Source organism: Bubalus kerabau, chromosome 21, assembly GCF_029407905.1.
Source record: "Bubalus kerabau isolate K-KA32 ecotype Philippines breed swamp buffalo chromosome 21, PCC_UOA_SB_1v2, whole genome shotgun sequence".
In the NCBI taxonomy this organism is placed as follows: Eukaryota; Metazoa; Chordata; class Mammalia; order Artiodactyla; family Bovidae; genus Bubalus; species Bubalus kerabau.
In genome coordinates this window covers 37479406-37498145 of record NC_073644.1, presented here as the reverse complement: position 1 = coordinate 37498145, position 18740 = coordinate 37479406, and the positions used below count along the sequence as shown (strand labels likewise).

Here is an 18740-nt window from a genome sequence, read left to right as displayed (position 1 = left end):
CTTCACGGCTGCTCCAGCAAAGCGCAGCCATTGCTCCTTACCTTGGACGAGGGGTATCTCCTCACCGCTGCCCTTCCTGACCTTCAACGTGGGATAGTTCCTCTAGGCCCTCCTGCGCCCGCGCAGCCACAGCTCCTTGGACGTGGGGTTGCTCCTCCCGGCCGCTGCCCCTGGCCTCGGGCTTAGGGGCGTGGGGTAGCTCCCCCCGGCCGCCACCCCTGACCTCGGATGCAAGGTAACTCCTCTTGGCCGTTCTGTTTATTTTAAGGTTAGGTCCATTTCTGGTAGACAGAAGGTTACTTTTGAGATCTTGGAATTAAGTTCTGCTGCCTAAAATGCCCATAAGAGCTGAGATCTTTCTGCAGTGCCTCTGTCATGAGGGATTTATTAATTGCTGTTTTTACAGTGATCCACCAAGGGAGTGGCAGAGGATGAAACGGTTAGATGGCATCACTGACTCAATGGACATAAGTTTGAGCAAACTCAGGGAGATAGTGAAGGACAGGGAACTGGTGTGCTGCAGTCCATGGGCTCACAAAGTGTCGGACACGACTGAATCACTGAACATCAACCAATACTTGTAGGAAACATTCAGCTTCTAAGACATAATGCCAGATACAAAATATGGCAGCTTTTATGATGATAGGAACCATCTCTCCTGGGGCTGATCTGTAGAATTATTGCAGCACTGTAGAGACTCCTCCCCAATGCTGTGCCCACAGGTATCACAGGAGAAGCCAAGAGATTGTGGCAGACAGCAGAGGCTTGAGGGATGGACAGACCTGAGCATCCTGGCTCCACCACTCGTCAGCAGTTTCATAGAACACCTGACATCTGTAAAGAGAGAAGAATGACACCTCTTTCACTGGGCCATGGTGAAGATTAACTGAGACAGATCGTTCAGAAATCCCTCACACTGTAGTGGGTACATTGGTTAAGATGCATTCAGCTGTAAACAGAAAAAAAATCTCAACACACACTGGCCTAAATAACAAGGGAGTTGATTGCTTCATATCATCGAAAACCCAGCAGGCAGGCTTCAGGGTTGTTTTAACCCAGTTGTCCAGTCAGGTCACCAGGGCCCTCCAAGATGTTGATCTCATGCCAGACTTTCTCCCTCTTTCTCACAAGGCCCGGGCGGGGGGTGGTTGGGGGGGTACCTTCGCTGTGCAGGGCTGCATGCTTCCTCATCACAGTCAGAAAGAAAGACAGAATGTTCCCTTCAACTGTGGAGCCGAAATCTTGAACTTCCTTCTTAGGAAGCTGCATTTGGTCATATGCTGTCATGCCCTGAACTGGTGGGTGTGAAATGCCAAGTGCTGATTGGCTCAGATCTGCATCGAGTGCTTATCCCTGAACCAATCACTGTGGCAAGTGGGGGATGAACTAACTCGGTTGGCTCCAACCAATCAGGGCTCACACCTTGACCTGGGGGCGGGTGAATCCTACCCAGACTCCATGCCTGGAAGGGGACAGAACTCCCACAGGATCACTGCAGCAGGTGCCCAATAAATATTGTTGTTATTGCTCTTATCAATAACGAAATCCCACCTTCTGGTGAATGTTTCTTTGAAGCTGATCCTGTGTAGTTCCCGCTTTAAATAGTAACTATTTTCTTTTGGGTTCTAAGAAATATTACACTGCTTTATTCCGACCTATTCCCTAGTCAGAGATCCACATTCTTCAAGTGTTTCTTCAATGAATTGTAAGTGGATTTTTATGTCGTAGCTGGCAGAGATCCAAAGCTGTCTGTTCTCTGAAGGTGGTGATAGTGATGGCAGTATCCTCATCCATCTGAAGTAGAAAGAGCTGGAAAAAATTTATAGACCTTCAGCTCTTTGGACCTGCCACCCAACCTGCTATGGGGTCTTTTATCACATGGAGTTACCCTCTGTGGGCCAGCTCCACTGGAGTGAACCTATTACACGTATTAGATGTGAAGCATATTGGGGGCTTTGAAGAGGATGGACGTGGAGCAAAACCACATGCAGACATCTCGGCTGATGGATGACCTGTGGATGGGCAGGTCCTGCCAGTCACCGCTGAGCTGTGGGAGAGGGGTCAGGAGGCGAGAGTCGGGGGCAGCTTTTAAACTTCTCGGCCTTGCAGCTGCCAGCTAAAGGTAATAACACTGCCAGTGGGGATAAGGAGGAAGCTCGTTGGCTTTGGTTTCTGCAGATCTTGCTCAATCTCTGCGAAGGGCAATGATTGCTTATGTCCTTTATAAGACTTTCGAGTCCTTTCTGTCATGTATCTTTATCCAACAGGGCTTAGAACTCAGTATTTCCTCCGGAGGTGCAGAGGAGACAGATCTTGGGTTACTTTGCCACGCACATCTTTTACACCTCACAGGACAATGGAACTCTGCCATCTGTGGTTCATTTCCCCACGCAGGGATTTAGAAGACATGTGAGAGGCAGCTGTGCTTCCTGAGCGGGAAGCATCGATGAGGAGGTTGTTGGGCAATACTTCACACTGGAGAGAGCAGAAAAGTTGTGGCTGTGTTAGTTTCCTATGGCTTGCTGTTGATTTTGTTTAGTTGCTCAGTCGTGTAGGCCTCTTTGTGACCCCATGGACTGTAGCCTGCCAGGCTCCTCTGTCCATTGGATTTCCCAGACAAGAATACTGGAGCAGTTTGCCATTTCTTTCTCCAGGGTATCTTCCTGAGCCTGGCTGGAACCCTCATCTCCTGCATTAGCAGGCAGATTCTTTACTGCTGAGCCACCAGGGAAGCCCTTCCTATGGCTATTGAAGCACAAACTCAGTGGCCTAGAATGATACAAATGTATTATCTTATTATCCTAGAAATTAGAAATCTTCAACTCAGTGCGTCAGTAGAGTATTCCTTCTCGAAGCTCTAGGGGAGGATCTATTTCCTTGCCACTTCATTTCTAGAAGGTGCCTGCCTTCCTTGACCCAGGGCCCACGTCCTTCATCTTCAAGCCAGCGCTGTACCATCTTCCAGGCTCTCTCTTTGACCTTTGCTCCTGTTATATCGACTTTTTTCTCTTTTTTCAAGTTGAATTATAGTTGATTTACAATGTGGTGTTAGTTTCAGGTGTATAGTAAAATGATTCAACTATATATAATTTTCAGATTCTTTTCCATTATAGGTTATTATAAGACATTGAATATAGTTCCTTGTGCTATACAGTAAGTCCTTGTTGTTTATTTTATATATAGTAGTGTGTATCTGTTAACCCCATACTCCTAATTTATTCCTCTCTTTCCCTTTCCCTTTGTAACCATAAATTTATTATGTCTGTTTCTGATTTTTAAATAGGATCATGTATATTATTTTTTAGATTCTACATATAAGTGATAGTATATAATATTTGTCTTTCTCTGTATGACTTGCTTCACTTAGTATGATAACCTCTAGGTCCATCCATGTTGTTGCAAATGGCATTATTTCATTCTTTTTAATGGCCGAGTAATATTCCATTGTATATATGTACCACATCTTCTTTATCCATTCATCTGTTGATGGATACTTGGGTTGCTTCTACATCTTGGTTATTGTATATAGTGCTACAATGAATATTGGGGTGCATGTATCTTTTTGAATTAGAGTTTTCATCTTTTCTGGATCTATGCCCAGGAGTGGGATTGTTGGATCATAGGGCAGTTCTATGTTTAGCTTTTAAAGTAACCTCCATACTGTTCTTTAGTGGCTGTAGCAATTTACATTCTGACCAACAGTTTGGGAGGGTTGTTTTTTCTCTATACCCTTCCTAACATTATTATTTGTAGACTTTTTGTTGATGGCTATTCTGACTAGTGTGAAGTGGTACCTCACTGTAGTTTTGATTTGCATATCTCTGCAGCCATGAAATTAAAAGACGCTTACTCCTTGGAAGGAAAGTTATGACCAACCTAGATAGCATATTCAAAAGCAGAGACATTACTTTGCCAACAAAGGTCCGTCTAGTCAAGGCTATGGTTTTTCCTGTGGTCATGTATGGATGTGAGAGTTGGACTGTGAAGAAGGCTGAGCACCGAAGAATTGATGCTTTTGAACTGTGGTGTTGGAGAAGACTCTTGAGAGTCCCTTGGACTGCAAGGAGATCCAACCAGTCCATTCTGAAGGAGATCAGCCCTGGGATTTCTTTGGAAGGAATGATGCTAAAGCTGAAACTCTAGTACTTGGGCCACGTCACGCGAAGAGTGATATTGGGTTGTGTGAGCTATTTGTATATTTTGGAAATTAAGCCCTTGTCATTTGCATCCTTTGCAAATATTTCCTACCAGGCCTTAGGTTGTCTTTTCATTTTGTTTATGGTTTCTTTTGCTGTGCAAAAGCTTGTAAGTTTGATTAGGGCCCATATGTTTATTTTTGCTTTTATTTCATTTGCTTTGGGAGACTGATCTAAGAAAATATTGCTACAATTTATGTTAGAGAATGTTTTGTCTATGGTCTCTTCTAGGAGTTTTATGATGTCATGTCTTATATTTTGGGGCTTCCCTTGTGGCTCAGATGGTAAAGAATCTGCCTGCAATGTGAGAGACCCAGGTTCAATCCCTGGGTTAGGAAGATCCCCTGGAAAAGGGAATGACTACCCACTCCAGTATTCTTTTTTTTTATTTTATAAAAACAGTCCCACAGCATGTATTGTCATCTGGTAATAACATAAGAGCAGAACAATATGAATAAATGTTTTAGAACTACATCTCTAACAAAGGACACCTAAAAAAACCAACTGTACTGCCAAACAATTTCTCACTTCATCTGTCACTTCTAGTTGGAGACACTTTGGAGCAGAGTAATGTTATCTCCTTTTAACATGATCCGACCCAGTTGTTTTCTTGACTTTGTTTTAGAATGAATCTCTTCTGCATCATCTAATACAAGGTTCATATACTCATCAAAACCAATGATACAGCCCTCTATCTGCATATTCACTTGCTCATAAAGCCACACCTGAATCCGTGATCTATTCTGCAAGTATCTGAAGATGAGATTGATGGGCTGCACCATCACCTTCTGCACCTTCTGGCCCTAGCCCCGGTACGCCATGCTGGCCCACTCCAGTATTCTTGCCCAGAGAATCCCATGGACAGAGAGAGGAGCCTGGTGGGCTATAGTCCATGGGTAGTCTTTTTTTTTTTTTTAAATCCATTCTGCCAATTGATCTGTTCAGACTATTTTCATTTAATGTAATTATTTCTATGCTTGGATTTTGATAATACCTGCTTTAAAGTCTTTGTCAGGTAATTCTATCGTTAGTGTCATCTCAGCATTCGAGTTGAGATTTTCCTAGTTTTTCATATGACAAGTAGTTCTGTGTCATACTCTGGACATTTTGAATATTATGAATCTCTGGATCTTACGTAAATCCTACGGAAAATGTGGATTATTTTGCTTTAATAAGTAACTGACCCAGTTGGGTTCAGGTCACAAGTGCCAACCAGCCTTCTGCAGGTTGTGGTTTCAATGTCAGTTCCACCTTCAGTCTTCACAACGCTCTTCCTAGCCATCTTGCGTGTGTGCCCCCTGGTGGCCAGGGGGGGATGTGAGTGGTGGTCCATCTCCCTGTGTATTTCCATCTCAAATATTTGGGGTCAAGCTCAGACATGTGCCGTTTGAGTGAGCCCAGGAATTCATAAGCCATTTTATCAGGTCACTTCCCCAGACTCCTTCCTCTCTTCCGTGTCCTCAGTACCTTCTGGTTCCTGGGCTTCCCTTCTCAGTTCTCCAACCAGAAGGAAACCAGAAAAGAGAAAGGAAAATTCTCTCATTCTCTTTGAAAATTCTCTTTCCTGTTCCTTGAGCCAGAACCAGAGGCTTTCTCCAGGAGCCCATATCCAGTTTCAGGCTACCTTCTGTCCAGACTGGGCAACACTGAAGCTGACAATCTGGTAAACTCACCCTTGGTTTAGAGGTACTTTGATCTCTGGTCTTCCTTCTGAATCCATCTGCTACTATTTACAGAGTCACATTGCTGCTCCATGAATTCTGCTCAGGTTATAGCTGCATTCAGGGGGAGAGAGAGGTGGAGTATGATTTCCATCTTCCCTGAAATCTGGGGCTGAGTTTTGAATCACATAGTTTATTTGGTTAGTACCCTATTAAGGGACACTTGAGCTATTTTTCTTGCCTTTTAAATTGTGGTATTTCTGAGAATTCTGTCTTCTCTTATTTCCTCCTAACAGTGGTTCTCAACTTGGCTTCAAACTAGAATCACCTCGTGAGATTAAATAAATGTCTAGGCTATGCATGTGTGCTAAGTCGTTGCAGTCGTGTCTGACTCTCTGCGACCCCATGGACTGTAGCCTGCCAGGCTCCTCTGTCCATAGAATTCTCCAGGCTAGAATACTGGAGTGGATTGCCCTGCCTTCCTCCAGGGGATCTTCCTGACCCAAGGATCTTAGGTCTCCTGCGTTGACAGACAGGTTCTTTACCACTAGCATCGCTTGGAAAGCCCTTAGGCTATATCCCAGGCAAATTGAACAGAATTCTCCCTGGGAGTAGGACCCAGGCATCAGTATTTACGTTTTTTTCTTTTATATTTTACACTCTCTATCCCATTCCCCAATCGTCCAAACCTGCTTTTCCTACAAATGCCGTGTTTCATTTAGTGTCACCGTCCAACAGATCCCCAAGTAAGACATTTCAGAGTTCGCCTGAACTCAGCTCCCACATCCTGCACATCCAGGCTACTCTCCATCCTAACAACGCTGACTCAGCAATGTTTTCAAACGTGGCTCCATCTTCATTGTCTTAAGTCCATCTTCCATCTAGATTACTGCATAGCCTTGTCGGTTTCCCTCTCATCTCTCTCTCTCTTCTAGGCAATAGCTCTTCCTGAGACCAGGGGATCTTCCTAAAAGAAGAATCTTATCATGTTAGTCCCCTTGCAAAACTTCTGTGGCACCTCCTTGCCCACAGTAGAGTCTAGACTCTTGAGCAAGGGACACGAGGCCTGCTATACCTGGCCTTGGACTTCTTCTAACTCTTCTCCCACCACCTGTGCCCCTCTGCTCCCCACATTCTACGGTCACACAGGAAATTCCTGAAATACTCCAGGCCCTATCGTTTCTTCTTCTTGTTGCTCTGACTGAAAGCTCACCCCCTACCTTGATACCTCACTAGTGCTTCCACACTGATGTCGTTGCTGGATCCCATGTGTTTCTCCAACTTTGACTGGAGTATACAGAAGTGTATAATAGTGGCCAGAACTGTATAAAACTCCATTGAAACTGTCTGCTTGCACGACTGTCATCCCACTAGACTGGGAGCACCTTGAGAGTGAGAACTTATTAATATTTGTCTTTCCAGGGAAGAACACAGTCCCTGACTCAGAGCAGACCCTCAGTGGACAGTCAAACAAATAAATGAATTTGTAGCAGATGGTGGCCGAGGAGCAGCTTTGTGAGTTTAGAAACTTGAGAGAAAGAGGAAGAAATGTATGTATTAAAAAAATACAAGAATGTTTACAAAATGGAATGAGATCACCAAAGTTTCTTAGCTAAAAGAGAATAGTCATTCCTGATTTAGGTGAAGATGTTGATACTCTTTTGAAAAGCATCTTGGATATTTTCTCACCTGAAAGAAATGAAGATACCAAGAAAAGAGAATGAGTTTGTAAACCATATATAAACTAAAACTCTAAGGAGCTGAGGAAATGTCTCTGATTTCAGAAGCAGCAGAATCTTGCCATATTTGAGTTCAATTCCCAGCTCACCGTTTTCTGTTGGGTGAACTTGGGCAGGTTAATTAGCCTTTCTGAGTCTTAGTTCTTGACCTGTATAATGGTACAATAGTTCCTAATTTGTAGGATTATTTCAAGAGTTGAATGAGTTGATATATATTTCTGGCATGTAGTTAAGGGCCCAGTAAATTTTTATTTTCTGATGATTTAGGAGACAAGTTGGAAGAAGCCAATGGAAAACTCCTTGGAGAGAGACCTTCTGGATCCCCAAGTCCAGGATGGGCTCATAGCCGAGTGGTTCTCCTCTGGCTTTGACCATGGCCCTTGTTGGTCCAAATGAACTGCTTCAATTGAAGCCAAAGAGCTACAAAGCTGACTAGCATCCAGCAGGATCCCATCATACAGGGGGAGACTTCATTTCTCATCTAAGTGTCCTTGACAGCTGAAATAATAGAACAATATTTTAACATGCTTTACCTGGATAGGCCCATTTGCCAAGGACATTCTAAAAATATACTGATGGGATTTGAAAAAGAAATCTCCTACTGATTCTAAAGTTCTCTGCAAGTGCTACCTTTTAAATTTATGTCAACAGAAATGGCCAGAGTCTGACATGTCCATTCATAGTATATGAAACATTCAGCTACAAAGGTTACCAGCTTACATTTCCAGCATACAGTTATGATTATGTTATTATTATTATTGTTGTTCCTTCTGCTGATTTTTATTAATAGACTATCGTTGTTTACCACTTGTCATAATTATATACTCTGATAACCATGAAAAGTACTGAATAGCTCAATAAATCAATCAAATCAAAGCAATCAATGTCCCTGAAGGCAATCTTACTGTGTCTGTCCATAATCTCTCCTCTTACTGGGCAGGTGAAAAGAACCTCATCTTGCCAACATCTTGGTTTCAATAGGAGGACAAGAAGGACAGAAGGAAAGAAAGAATGTGGACATTAACAGAGACCCTACCATGTGCATTTTCTGTATCTTCTCATTGAAATTTTAGAGGAAAAGTCTTATTATTCCCATTCTTACTGATGAGTAAAATGAGACAACCCACTCCAGTATTCTTACCTGGAGAATCCCATGGACAGAGGAGCCTGGCAGGCTACAGTCCAAAGGGTCGCAAAGAGTTGGACGTGACTGAAATGACTTAGCATGCACACAAGAGATTAAACAGCTTTCCCAGGCTTACTCACTCACTCAAGAGGCAAAGCTGAGATTTATATAGAAATCAGACCACTCTGAAATGACTTACAGTTCAGGCTGCAATAGCTAGTTAATTTTCACTTATTTCTCATTCTCTCTAACATCTTCTCCACCCGTTTTCCCCTTCTATAGGCTTCCCCACCATTACTTTCAACTGCGTGATAATTCTCCAGCTCCCAGGCAGCAATGCATCTATAGAAATTAATGGAGGACAGACTTGACAATGCATTCAATCCATTTGCAAACTCCAATGTAATGTACATCTGTGTGTGTGTGTGTGTGTGTGTGTGTGTGTGTGTGTGTGTTTACAAGGAAGGCTTACATCTATATTTCAAATTAGCAAGTTAGTCATGAGTTACAGCTCCATGCCAGGGATGTCTTTAGATAGCCAGACACACAGATAATCAAGGCATAGATTAACTCACTCTGACTGTGCAGTAATTTAAAGCGCTCAGCTTATATGGCCAGTTCGTGGTGGTGAAACATTCCTACAGCATATGGTAACCTTTAGTAGAAAACTCGCGGTGAGAAGTACGGGATCCCCATCAGATGTGCAGAGAACATGTGGTTAATATTAGAGTGTGTGTTCACCCTGCAAGTCCACGGGACTCAGTCTGTTTTCTCTCCTTTCCCAAGAAAGCCCAGGACTGGCTTCTCTGAATTTAAACAAACAAAGAAACAAACACCCTCAGATCCATGAGCCTCTTGGAACTGGAACTGTTTGTCAGAATTCTCATGCATATTTAAATTAAACAGTAGCAAAGGGCTTTCCCAGGTGGCGCTAGTGGTAAAGAATCTGCCTGCCAATGCAGGGGACGTAAGAGACAAGGGTTCGATTCCTGGGTTGGAAAGATCCCCTGGAGGAGGGCAGGGCAATACACTCCAGTATTCTTTCCTGGAGAATCCCACAGGCTGAGGAGCTTGGTGAGTTACAGTCCACAGGGTCTCGAAGAGTTGGACATGACTTAGCGACTTAGCATTCTCTCAAAGGGCTTTAGGTTGGGAGACCCTGATCCTATTTTCTTGTTGCTATTGTATTTAGTCACTAAGTCATGTCCAACTTCTTTGCTATCTCATGACTGTAGCCCACCAGGCTCCTCTGCCCATGGAATTCTCCAGGCAAGAATACTGGAATGGGTTGCCATTTCCTTCTCCAGTGATCTTCCCGACCCAGGAATTGAACCAGTGTCTCCTACATTGCGGGCAGTTTCTTTACTGCTGAGCCACCAGGGAGCGTCTGGACTCTCATCTCCTCTGAGTGACCTTGGATCAGTCACAGTGACCCCTTAAGGATGTGAACTCGATATTTTCTGAAGGAGCCTCTCCAGCTCTGAAAACAGTGATTCTAATCATTGGGATCAAAAAGAGTAAACTTCCCTGGGCTGGGGATTTGAATTTTAAGGCTCTTAGATGTTCGCTTTCCCTGAGGAGCAGAGGTCACCAGGCAAAGCCTCCTGATTTCCCCACCCCACCGCGCACTTCCCTCACATCCTTTTCTCATCCTTAGAAATCCCTGACAAACGTCTTCCAGGGCTGCTGCTGCTACTGCTGCTGCTAAGTCGCTTCAGTTGTGTCCGACTCCTTGCGACCCCATAGATGGCAGCCCACCAGGCTCCACCGTCCCTGGGATTCTCCAGGCAAGAACACTGGAGTGGGTTGCCATTTCCTTCTCCAATGCATGAAAGGGAAAAGTGAAAGTGAAGTCACTTAGTCATGTCCGACTCTTCGCGACCCTGTGGGCTGCAGCCTACCGGGCTCCTCGTCCATGGGAGTTTCCAGGCAAGAGTACTGGAGTGGGTTGCCATTGCCTTCTCCAGGGCAGGGCTCCTCAAAGCACATGGGGACCTTGTGAAAATGCAGATTCTGGTTCCCATGGTCTGGGGTGGAGCCTGTGACTCTGTATTTCTCACAAGCTCCCAGGTCATCCTGGTTCTGTTGATCCATAGACCACACTTTGAGTGGTGTGTTAACCTGCTAGGGCTGCCATGACAAAACATCACAGACTGGGGGCTTCAACAACAGAAATGTATTTTCTCACAATCTGGAAACTGGAAGTTCAATCTCAAGATGTCAGTAGGGTTTGGTTTCTGGTAAGAATTCTCTCCATGGCCTTTTCTCTGTGCATCTGCATCAGATATCTCTTCCTTTTTTGTTTTTTGTTTTTTCCCAATAAGGAAACTAATACTATCAAGTCAGGGCTCAACTCATATGATCTCATTTAACTGCAGTTACTTCTCTGAAACCCTCTCTCCAAATATGGGGCTTCCCTGGTAGCTCAGCTGGTAAAGAATCTGCCTGCAATGCAGGAGACCCTGGTTCAATTCCTGGGTCAGGAAGGTCTGCTGGAGAAGGGACAGGCTACCCACTCCAGTATGCTTGGGTTTCCCTGGTGGGTCAGACAGTTGCATGATGGGTTAAGGCTTCAACATATGAATTCTCTGGTGGCTCAATCGGTAAAGAATCTGCCTGCAGTGTAGGAGATCCTGGTTTGATCCCTGGGTCAGGAAGATTCCCCTGGAGAAGGGAAGAAGGGGATGGCTACCCACTCTAGTATTCTTGCCTGGAGAATTACATGGACAGAGGAGGCTGGTGGGCTACAGTTCATGGGATTGCAAAGAGTCAAGACATGACTTAGCAACTAAACCATCTGAATTTTAGGGAAGAAACAGTTCATATCAGAATAATTCATAACAATTCATAATCTGTCCATAACAGATTGCAAGGGTCTAGAGCAGCTCTGGCCCTAGAAATAACATATAAATCACATATATAATTTAAAATTTTCCAGTAGCCATGTTAAAAAAAAGTAAAAGAGAAATGGGCAAAATAAAATTTAATAGTTTTTTAACCTTTTATACCTAAAATATTTTCATTTCTGCATATAATCAATATAAGCATTAATGAGTTTTTAAAAAAAATACTAAGTATTTGAAATCTGGTGTGTATTTTACACTTAGAGCCACATCTCAGTTTGGCCTAGCCACATGTCCATCACTCAGTAGCCACTTTTAGTAGGAGCTTATGGCATTGGGCAGTGTAGGTACCTGGTATGGGGCCTGAGAAGATACATACATGGCTGAGGTAGATTCTAGAAAGAATATTTGACCATTAGAGAAGACCCACTTTCACCAACTTCATATATTGGTCATGGGTCTATCCCCCTTCTTCCATGACCTCTAAGTTTTCCACCTAGAACAGTGTGATGGTTCAAGTCCTCTAACTTTTCCATCTAGAAAAGTGTGATGACTAATTTTTTCTGTCAACACAGCTAGGCTATGGTGCCCAGTTGTTTGGTCAAACGCCAGTCTCGATCTTGCTGAGGAGATATGCCTTATTTTAAATTTATTTTTGAAATATTTTTTTGATGTGGACCATTTTTTAAGTTTTTGTTGAAACTGTTATAGTACTGCTTCTCTTATTTATGTTCTGGTTTTTTGGATGGCCATGAGGCATGTGGGATCTTAGATCCCCAACCAGGGATTCAACCTATATCTCCTGCATTGGAAGGCAGGGTCTAATCACTGGAGTGCCAGGGAAGTCCTAGAAGGTATTCTTTATATGTGACTAACACTGGAACCTGTAGACTTGGCATAAAGCAGATTTTCCTTCATAGTGTGGGTGGACCTCATCCCATCAATTGAAGGCCTAAAGAGAAAAGATTGAGGCCCTTGAGAAAAGAAAGAATCCTGTCTCAAGATTGCCTTCAACTCAAAATTCCAACATCAGTTCTCACTGAAATTTCCAGCCTTCCCACCTGCCCTGCAGATTTCAGAGTTTCCAGTCCCCAAGGTCACAAGAGCCAAAGCTTTAAGATGAATCTCTCTCTTTCTCTCCATTTATAAACACACACACACACACACACACATCCTACTGGTTCTGTTCTTCTGGGGAACCCTGACTCAACTCTAACAGTGATTCTCAAATCTCACTGTTTATGTGAATCACCTGGGGATTTTGTTCAATTGCAGCTTCTGCTTCAGTAGTTCTGGGGTGGGACCTAAGACTCTGCATTCCTAAGTTTCCAGGTGATGCTGATGTTGTGGGTTTGTTGATGACACTTTGAGTTACAACAGTGTCTTTCCTGAGTTCTCAAAGAATTTGGGAGTGAGGCTAGGTAGTCTCAGAACTTTCTAAAATGTAAGGAGTCCATGGTTATTTTCTTCCTCAAGAGCAAGGGTTGGGACTTCCCTAATGCTCCAGGGGCTAAGACTCCATGCTCTCAGTACAGGAGGGCTGGGTTTAATCCCTATCTGGGGATCTAGATGCCACATGCCACAATTAAGAGTTTCCATGCTGGAACTAAAGATTCTGCATGCTGCAACTAAGACCTGTTGCAGCCAAATAAATATATGTAAAAAAAGAGCAAGGTTTTTGGCAAATATTTTCTGTCAAAGGCTAGATAGAAAATATCAGGTTTATGGGTGGTATGGTCTTTGTTACAGTTACTCTACCCTGCCACTGCAGAATAAAAGCAATCACAGACAATACTAATGAGCAAGGCTGTGTTCCAATTAAACTTTATTTACAAAAAGCAAAATTCGAGCTGAATTTACTCCATGGACCAGCGTTTGCCAACCACTAATTTACAGAATCACTTGACAGTGAGGTTCCTTGGGCAGAGTTCCATTTTCCAGAAAATGGAATTTAAAACTCTGATCGCACAAGCCAAGAGTTCACCTTAGCATTTCCAGGATCTCATGCATAAAAGGCATTGAATAGATGTTTAATGAAAAAATTAATATATTGAATGAGGTCATTAAGATTTGACTACTCATGGGCTTCCTTCATGGCTCCATGGTAAATAATCCACCTGCCAATGCAGGAAACACAAGTTTGGTCCCTGGTCCAAGAAGATCCCACATGCCATGGGGCATCTAAGCCTGTGTACCACAACTATTGAGCCTGCGCTTTAGAGCCCAAGCTCCCCAACAAGAGAAGCCATCACGATGAGAAGCCCTCACACTGCATCTAGAGAGTAATTCCCACTTGCCACAACTAGGAAAAAAGCCCACACAGCAAGGGAGATCGAGCACAGCCATAAATAAATAAATAAACACAGTTATTAAAAAAAAAAGATTTGACTACTCATCATTTGCAAAGTGCAGATTCTCTGATACCAAGTACCTATCCTTTATTGTCTTTTTGTTTTCCGCTTCAGATAGTGAATAAGAATGTGTCATCATTTTTGTGTAAGTGAACTTTCTGGCACCTGCTTACTACCTTCTGGTGATCTATTTCTGAAGCCAGAGAATGAATAAGAAAATAAACAGAATTCATCAGAAAATTCATTAGTTCGATATAGGAATGAAAATGTATAATGAAAATATTGTGGGCCCCCCAATAAAAAATAACAGTACAAGTACAGCTAATGCATGCAAATTAACTCTTAAATTTGTGAAATATTTTATACCTATAAATTGTATGATGCAATATATGTGGCATAACAATGAATATGGCCACCAGTGCAAGAGGCTTTTTTGTGATAAAAATAATTAAAATAAAATGGATTACATTTGTTTCATTTAACATATGTTCACTTGAGAAAATGGAATTTAAAACTCTGGTTAATCCCACAAGCCAAAATCAGTAAAAGATTGTGAAAATTTCAGTTTAGAATGGCATTTGAAAGTCCCATATGGGCACTCCCCTAGTGGTCCAGTGGTTAAGAATCCGTCTGCCAATGGAGGGGACACGGGTTCGATCCCTGGTTGGGAAGCTTCCATATGCTGTGGAGCCGCCAAGCCTGTGGGCCACAACTACTAAGCCTGCACGCCTAGAGCTCGGCCTCTGCGACTAGAGAAGCCGCTGCCATGAGAAGCCTGCATAACGCAACCAGAGAAAGCCAGCACACAGCAAAGAAGACTCAGCATGGCCAAACATAAAGAAATTAATTAAATTAAAGTCCCATCTGTTGGCATTATTGAATGATAGATGGTGTTATGAGTTCACAGTGGCAAGTTGCTCAGCAGTTATGTCACCTGAGTTTACCTTCTTGGGAATCAGCTATTATGGGCTGTGCTTCTCACCCCACTGTCCTCTTGCCACTATAAGCTCTAAGGGTTGGGAAGGGTATAGGGAGGAGTCAGTGAAGGCTCACAGCTCTTAATGCCATCCTTTTGGATGCCATAGGTCAGGGGCAGAGGGCCATAGGCCAGCCTCAGGACTACAGCTTGGCTAACAGAACAGCCAATTTAACATTTCTGCTTATTTCCCAAGAGCAAAGCAAATTTGGTCTCTATGGTTGCACCCATATTTGCATATAAATAAAATGATATGGGCTCCCTCCCTCTCCAAATATTTCCACATACTGGGTGATGGCTGATGATGATGGAAAACATATATTAGTAAATGATTATAAAGTACTTGGCTAATCAAAATGAGGGCTAAATAACCCTTTGATAAGGCCAAGTCCTGGCAAAAACTGATAGCCTGGGCCCCACTGGCCCTTTGTGAGGTCTAGCCTTGGCAGGAACCCCTGTGAAAACTACTCCCTGTGTTGCCAACAGTCCATACTGACTGGATGGACCCCAGGTGCTGAGCATGACGGGAACTGTGCAGAACCCAGAAAATTCACAATCCCTGGCTCCTATCTTAAAACGGATCTCACTACGATGGGGTTTCCTAGCCCGCTGGTCAGGTTTTACTAGCTTTTTAGATAGGCACAATGTAGTTTGTGCCTTTGGAGAAAAATATAGTTTTAAGTGTTTCAAAGTCCTACTCATCAAAGAGATATTTGTATACCCATGTTCATAGCAGCATTGTTTACAATTGCCAAAAGGTAGGAACAACCCAGATATCCATCAACAGATGAATATATAAATAAGATATGGTATATATATGCAATTGAATATCATTGTCTTAAAAAAAAGAATGAAATTCTAATACATGTATAACATAGATGAATGTGGGAAATGTAAAATAAGCCAGACGCAAGAGGACAGGTATCATATGGTTCCACTTATATGATGTACTTAGAAGAGGTATATTCATAAAGATAGAAGGTGGGATGATGGTTGCCAAGAGGCTGGAGGGAGGGGAGAACAGGGAATTAGTGTTTAATGCGGACAGAGTTTCAGTTTGGAACGATGAAAAATTTCTGGAGATGGATGATGGCGATGGTTGCATAACAGTGTGAATACTTAATGCCACTGAACTGCGCACTTAAAACTGGTTAAAATGGGGAGAATTTCCTGGTTGTCCAGTGGTTAGAACTCTGCATTTCTACTGCAGGGGGCATGGATTCAACCCTTGGTCAGGGAATGAAGATCCTGCAAGTCAGAAGGGAGAGCCAAAAAAAGAAAAAATTAGAAAAAAAAGATTAATTATACATTATGCATGCAAGTTCAAGTGTTAGTCACTCAGTCGTGTGTGACTCTTTGCGACCCCATGGATTGTAGCCCACCCGGCTCCTCTGTCCATGGGATTCTCCAAGCAAGAATCCTGGTGTAGGTTGCCATTTCCTCGTCCAAATACATTATGCATAGTTTACTGCAATAAAAAAATGTACACATACACACACCATTAGTCAAAGCATTTTCTTCAATCGTTTCCATTTAAAGTTAGAAGACCCAAAGACTTCTTCAACTTGAGCCTCACCTTCCCTTTGCTTCTCAATGGCTCATGTCCATCCCAGGCGGTCTTTGACCCAGTGCACAGGAACTAAGTCAAAGGCAGGTCGGCCTGACCTCACCTCATCTGTGGCCAGAGAGACAGGCTGATGTCAGGTGTTGGCAAAGCAGGAAGGAATGAGCATGGGAGTCTGTGGGACCAAGACAGGGAGGAAGGCCGCCAAGGTCATAAGAAAGAAATTAATCAATAATTAAAGAGAGATGGCAGCTGGTAGACATGACTGGGACAGGAGATCTTTAGAAGGACAGGAAGTGATCCCGCTTGCATCTGAACAAGGGCAGGTGGAGTTGGGGGTTGGTGGGGGGATGCTCTGTAAGGCTTCTGGAAGTGTGGATAAACTGCAGCCACAGAGTAGGCTGTGGGTGATTTGTGATGCTGAAAATGGTTTGGTCTAGAGCAAACCTGGAGGCAGCCACTCCTGGAAACTATGCTCTCTGTGCTTCCCATGTATTTATTCCCTCTTGAAATTCAATCTATTTTCTTAAAAGACCTGGGCCTGCGGTTTCTGATGTACAATTGGAAAATTTGTGTCTGCGTAGGTTCTTCCCTCACTACTCAGAAACCTCTGGAAATTTGCTTCCTAAAGGCTGAGAGAAGATCTACAGTGATCATGTCGGCTGCCAGATGACTGGGGTGGTCATCTGAGCCCACTGCTCTGCTCTCACCGGAAGAGACACCAAACACTAGGTGCTGAGGGCTCCTGGCAGGCGCCGTGGAAAGTGCGGGAAACCCCTGGCCCAGCGCACCGGGGATCTGCTGCTGCTGCAGGTAGCCAGCAGGAAAGGGGAGAAATTGACAGCTGGGCTCAGCTTCCAGTCTCATTCACCTCCTGGGGTCTCTGCTGCCTTGATTCATGCTGACTCTCGCTGCACTCCCTCTGCAAACCAGCCTCCTATGATTCCCAGGGTCCTTCCAGCCCCGTCTCCTGGCAGGTGAAAACGAGTTTCATTTAAAAATATTTCCCTTGGAATTTCCATTTCAGGCACCAGCAAGGCTTAGTCAAACCACAAACAACCCAGGAGAAGCATCTGCAAAAGATACAAGCTGACTTTTCACAGAAAATATGTGTGGCCAAGATCCATTTAAAAAGATAACCAGGGAATTCCCTGGCCGTCCAGTGGTTGACTCTGTACTTCCAATGCAGGGGCCTTGGGTTTGGTCCTCGTTAGGGGAATTAAGACCCTGCATGCCACAAGATGTGGCCAAAAAAAATTTTTTTTTAATAAAGAGGTAGTATCCTCAGGGGTCAGTTCAGTTCAGTCGCTCAGTCGTGTCTGACTATTTGCGACCCCATGAATTGCAGCACGCCAGGCCTCCCTGTCCATCACCAGCTCCCGGAGTTCACTCAAACTCACATTCATCGAGTCAGTGATGCCATCCAGCCATCTCATCCTCTGTCGTCCCCTTCTCCTCCTGCCCCCAATCCCTCCCAGCATCAGAGTCTTTTCCAATGAGTTGACTCTTCGAATGAGGTGGCCAAAGTACTGAAGTTTCAGCTTTAGCATCAGTCCTTCCAATGAACAACCAGGACTGATCTCCTTTAGAAAGGACTGGTTGGATCTCCTTGCAATCCAAGGGATTCTCAAGAGTCTTCTCCAACATCACAGTTCAAAAGCATCAATTTTTCGGCGCTCAGCTTTCTTCATAGTCCAACTCTCACATAGATGGACCTTTGTTGGCAAAGTAATGTCTCTGCTTTTGAATATGCTATCTAGGTTGGTCATAACTTTCCTTCCAAGGAGTAAGCGTCTTTTAATTTCATGGCTGCAGTCACCATCTGCAATGATTTTGGAGCCCCCAAAATAAAGTATGACACTGTTTTCACTGTTTCCCCATCTATTTCCCGTGAAGTGATGGGACCAGATGCCATGATCTTCATTTTCTGAATGTTGAGCTTTAAGCCAACTTTTTCACTCTCCACTTTCACTTTCATCAAGAGGCTTTTTAGTTCCTCTTCACTTTCTGCCATAAGGGTGGTGTCATCTGCATATCTGAGGTTATTGATATTTCTCTCGGTAATCTTGATTCCAGCTTGTGCTTCTTCCAGCCCAGCATTTCTCATGATGTACTCTGCATGTAAGTTAAGTAAGCAGGGTGACAATATACAGCCTTGACGTACTCCTTTTCCTATTTGGAACCAGTCTGTTGTTCCATGTCCAGTTCTAACTGTTGCTTCCTGACCTGCATATAGATTTCTCAAGAGGCAGGTGAGGTGGTCTGGTATTCCCATCATGGGTCA

General features: G+C 43.6%; 1 long non-coding RNA gene and 1 pseudogene across 1 annotated transcript; both read right to left on the bottom strand.

Moving 5' to 3' along the window:
- Nucleotides 1–1555: 1555 nt before the first annotated feature.
- On the bottom strand, nucleotides 1556–17442 carry LOC129635914 (uncharacterized). The gene is made up of 3 exons (XR_008706531.1): nucleotides 17328–17442; nucleotides 16469–16567; nucleotides 1556–2475 (listed from the first exon to the last, which is right to left on the bottom strand). It is a non-coding gene; the product is annotated as an uncharacterized LOC129635914 (long non-coding RNA).
- Nucleotides 4641–5017, bottom strand: LOC129635913 (small nuclear ribonucleoprotein E-like; annotated as a pseudogene).
- Nucleotides 17443–18740: the final 1298 nt, after the last annotated feature.